Source organism: Musa acuminata, unplaced genomic scaffold (assembly GCF_036884655.1).
Source record: "Musa acuminata AAA Group cultivar baxijiao unplaced genomic scaffold, Cavendish_Baxijiao_AAA HiC_scaffold_431, whole genome shotgun sequence".
Taxonomy (NCBI): Eukaryota; Viridiplantae; Streptophyta; class Magnoliopsida; order Zingiberales; family Musaceae; genus Musa; species Musa acuminata.
In genome coordinates this window covers 47,501-52,500 of record NW_027020678.1, presented here as the reverse complement: position 1 = coordinate 52,500, position 5,000 = coordinate 47,501, and positions in this window count along the sequence as shown.

The window sequence follows — 5,000 nt, the reverse complement described above, 5'->3', positions numbered from 1 at the left end:
CTCGCCGCTCGCTCGTGCAGCCAAAAATGGCCAGTTTTGGCCCGTTTTTGGGCCGTTTTGGCCAGTTTTTGGCCTGTTCTTGCATTGCGCGGTGACCGTCGAGAGCGGAGCAAAACGTCAGCCATCTCAGCACCCTGGAACCCCCCGGGTGGCACAGGGCTGGATGGGGCTTTCGTATAGCAGGGACGGTGCTGCCTCTCGCTTCGCTCGCTGTCCGCCGCTCGCCGCTCGCTCGTGCAGCCAAAAATGGCCAGTTTTGGCCCGTTTTTGGGCCGTTTTGGCCAGTTTTTGGCCTGTTCTTGCATTGCGCGGTGACCGTCGAGAGCGGAGCAAAACGTCAGCCATCTCAGCACCCTGGAACCCCCCGGGTGGCACAGGGCTGGATGGGGCTTTCGTATAGCAGGGACGGTGCTGCCTCTCGCTTCGCTCGCTGTCCGCCGCTCGCCGCTCGCTCGTGCAGCCAAAAATGGCCAGTTTTGGCCCGTTTTTGGGCCGTTTTGGCCAGTTTTTGGCCTGTTCTTGCATTGCGCGGTGACCGTCGAGAGCGGAGCAAAACGTCAGCCATCTCAGCACCCTGGAACCCCCCGGGTGGCACAGGGCTGGATGGGGCTTTCGTATAGCAGGGACGGTGCTGCCTCTCGCTTCGCTCGCTGTCCGCCGCTCGCCGCTCGCTCGTGCAGCCAAAAATGGCCAGTTTTGGCCCGTTTTTGGGCCGTTTTGGCCAGTTTTTGGCCTGTTCTTGCATTGCGCGGTGACCGTCGAGAGCGGAGCAAAACGTCAGCCATCTCAGCACCCTGGAACCCCCCGGGTGGCACAGGGCTGGATGGGGCTTTCGTATAGCAGGGACGGTGCTGCCTCTCGCTTCGCTCGCTGTCCGCCGCTCGCCGCTCGCTCGTGCAGCCAAAAATGGCCAGTTTTGGCCCGTTTTTGGGCCGTTTTGGCCAGTTTTTGGCCTGTTCTTGCATTGCGCGGTGACCGTCGAGAGCGGAGCAAAACGTCAGCCATCTCAGCACCCTGGAACCCCCCGGGTGGCACAGGGCTGGATGGGGCTTTCGTATAGCAGGGACGGTGCTGCCTCTCGCTTCGCTCGCTGTCCGCCGCTCGCCGCTCGCTCGTGCAGCCAAAAATGGCCAGTTTTGGCCCGTTTTTGGGCCGTTTTGGCCAGTTTTTGGCCTGTTCTTGCATTGCGCGGTGACCGTCGAGAGCGGAGCAAAACGTCAGCCATCTCAGCACCCTGGAACCCCCCGGGTGGCACAGGGCTGGATGGGGCTTTCGTATAGCAGGGACGGTGCTGCCTCTCGCTTCGCTCGCTGTCCGCCGCTCGCCGCTCGCTCGTGCAGCCAAAAATGGCCAGTTTTGGCCCGTTTTTGGGCCGTTTTGGCCAGTTTTTGGCCTGTTCTTGCATTGCGCGGTGACCGTCGAGAGCGGAGCAAAACGTCAGCCATCTCAGCACCCTGGAACCCCCCGGGTGGCACAGGGCTGGATGGGGCTTTCGTATAGCAGGGACGGTGCTGCCTCTCGCTTCGCTCGCTGTCCGCCGCTCGCCGCTCGCTCGTGCAGCCAAAAATGGCCAGTTTTGGCCCGTTTTTGGGCCGTTTTGGCCAGTTTTTGGCCTGTTCTTGCATTGCGCGGTGACCGTCGAGAGCGGAGCAAAACGTCAGCCATCTCAGCACCCTGGAACCCCCCGGGTGGCACAGGGCTGGATGGGGCTTTCGTATAGCAGGGACGGTGCTGCCTCTCGCTTCGCTCGCTGTCCGCCGCTCGCCGCTCGCTCGCGCAGCCAAAAATGGCCAGTTTTGGCCCGTTTTTGGGCCGTTTTGGCCAGTTTTTGGCCTGTTCTTGCATTGCGCGGTGACCGTCGAGAGCGGAGCAAAACGTCAGCCATCTCAGCACCCTGGAACCCCCCGGGTGGCACAGGGCTGGATGGGGCTTTCGTATAGCAGGGACGGTGCTGCCTCTCGCTTCGCTCGCTGTCCGCCGCTCGCCGCTCGCTCGTGCAGCCAAAAATGGCCAGTTTTGGCCCGTTTTTGGGCCGTTTTGGCCAGTTTTTGGCCTGTTCTTGCATTGCGCGGTGACCGTCGAGAGCGGAGCAAAACGTCAGCCATCTCAGCACCCTGGAACCCCCCCCGGGTGGCACAGGGCTGGATGGGGCTTTCGTATAGCAGGGACGGTGCTGCCTCTCGCTTCGCTCGCTGTCCGCCGCTCGCCGCTCGCTCGTGCAGCCAAAAATGGCCAGTTTTGGCCCGTTTTTGGGCCGTTTTGGCCAGTTTTTGGCCTGTTCTTGCATTGCGCGGTGACCGTCGAGAGCGGAGCAAAACGTCAGCCATCTCAGCACCCTGGAACCCCCCGGGTGGCACAGGGCTGGATGGGGCTTTCGTATAGCAGGGACGGTGCTGCCTCTCGCTTCGCTCGCTGTCCGCCGCTCGCCGCTCGCTCGTGCAGCCAAAAATGGCCAGTTTTGGCCCGTTTTTGGGCCGTTTTGGCCAGTTTTTGGCCTGTTCTTGCATTGCGCGGTGACCGTCGAGAGCGGAGCAAAACGTCAGCCATCTCAGCACCCTGGAACCCCCCGGGTGGCACAGGGCTGGATGGGGCTTTCGTATAGCAGGGACGGTGCTGCCTCTCGCTTCGCTCGCTGTCCGCCGCTCGCCGCTCGCTCGCGCAGCCAAAAATGGCCAGTTTTGGCCCGTTTTTGGGCCGTTTTGGCCAGTTTTTGGCCTGTTCTTGCATTGCGCGGTGACCGTCGAGAGCGGAGCAAAACGTCAGCCATCTCAGCACCCTGGAACCCCCCGGGTGGCACAGGGCTGGATGGGGCTTTCGTATAGCAGGGACGGTGCTGCCTCTCGCTTCGCTCGCTGTCCGCCGCTCGCCGCTCGCTCGTGCAGCCAAAAATGGCCAGTTTTGGCCCGTTTTTGGGCCGTTTTGGCCAGTTTTTGGCCTGTTCTTGCATTGCGCGGTGACCGTCGAGAGCGGAGCAAAACGTCAGCCATCTCAGCACCCTGGAACCCCCCGGGTGGCACAGGGCTGGATGGGGCTTTCGTATAGCAGGGACGGTGCTGCCTCTCGCTTCGCTCGCTGTCCGCCGCTCGCCGCTCGCTCGTGCAGCCAAAAATGGCCAGTTTTGGCCCGTTTTTGGGCCGTTTTGGCCAGTTTTTGGCCTGTTCTTGCATTGCGCGGTGACCGTCGAGAGCGGAGCAAAACGTCAGCCATCTCAGCACCCTGGAACCCCCCGGGTGGCACAGGGCTGGATGGGGCTTTCGTATAGCAGGGACGGTGCTGCCTCTCGCTTCGCTCGCTGTCCGCCGCTCGCCGCTCGCTCGTGCAGCCAAAAATGGCCAGTTTTGGCCCGTTTTTGGGCCGTTTTGGCCAGTTTTTGGCCTGTTCTTGCATTGCGCGGTGACCGTCGAGAGCGGAGCAAAACGTCAGCCATCTCAGCACCCTGGAACCCCCCGGGTGGCACAGGGCTGGATGGGGCTTTCGTATAGCAGGGACGGTGCTGCCTCTCGCTTCGCTCGCTGTCCGCCGCTCGCCGCTCGCTCGCGCAGCCAAAAATGGCCAGTTTTGGCCCGTTTTTGGGCCGTTTTGGCCAGTTTTTGGCCTGTTCTTGCATTGCGCGGTGACCGTCGAGAGCGGAGCAAAACGTCAGCCATCTCAGCACCCTGGAACCCCCCGGGTGGCACAGGGCTGGATGGGGCTTTCGTATAGCAGGGACGGTGCTGCCTCTCGCTTCGCTCGCTGTCCGCCGCTCGCCGCTCGCGCAGCCAAAAATGGCCAGTTTTGGCCCGTTTTTGGGCCGTTTTGGCCAGTTTTTGGCCTGTTCTTGCATTGCGCGGTGACCGTCGAGAGCGGAGCAAAACGTCAGCCATCTCAGCACCCTGGAACCCCCCGGGTGGCACAGGGCTGGATGGGGCTTTCGTATAGCAGGGACGGTGCTGCCTCTCGCTTCGCTCGCTGTTCGCCGCTCGCCGCTCGCTCGCGCAGCCAAAAATGGCCAGTTTTGGCCCGTTTTTGGGCTGTTTTGGCCAGTTTTTGGCCTGTTCTTGCGTGGTGCGGTGACCGTCGTGAGCGGAGCAAAACGTCAGCCATCTCAGCACCCTGGAACCCCCCGGGTGGCACAGGGCTGGATGGGGCTTTCGTATAGCAGGGACGGTGCTGCCTCTCGCTTCGCTCGCTGTTCGCCGCTCGCCGCTCGCTCGCGCAGCCAAAAATGGCCAGTTTTGGCCCGTTTTTGGGCTGTTTTGGCCTGTTTTTGGGCTGTTCTTGTGTGGCGCGGTGACCGTCGTGAGCGGAGCAAAATGTCAGCCATCTCAGCACCCTGGAACCCCCCGGGTGGCACAGGGCTGGATGGGGCTTTCGTATAGCAGGGACGGTGCTGCCTCGCGCTTCGCTCGCTGTTCGCCGCTCTCCGCTCGCTCGCGCAGCAAAAAATGGCCAGTTTTGGCCCGTTTTTGGGCTGTTTTGGCCAGTTTTTGGCCTGTTCTTGCGTGCCGCGGCGACCGTCGTGAGCGGAGCAAAACGTCAGCCATCTCAGCACCCTGGAACCCCCCGGGTGGCACAGGGCTGGATGGGGCTTTCGTATAGCAGGGACGGTGCTGCCTCTCGCTTCGCTCGCTGTCCGCCGCTCGCTGCTCGCTCGCGCAGCCAAAAATGGCCAGTTTTGGCCCGTTTTTGGGCTGTTTTGGCCTGTTTTTGGGCTGTTCTTGTGTGCCGCGGCGACCGTCGTGAGCGGAGCAAAATGTCAGCCATCTCAGCACCCTGGAACCCCCCGGGTGGCACAGGGCTGGATGGGGCTTTCGTATAGCAGGGACGGTGCTGCCTCTCGCTTCGCTCGCTGTCCGCCGCTCGCCGCTCGCTCGCGCAGCCAAAAATGGCCAGTTTTGGCCCGTTTTTGGGCCGTTTTGGCCAGTTTTTGGCCTGTTCTTGCGTTGCGCGGTGACCGTCGAGAGCGGAGCAAAACGTCAGCCATCTCAGCACCCTGGAACCCCCCGGGTGGCACAGGGCTG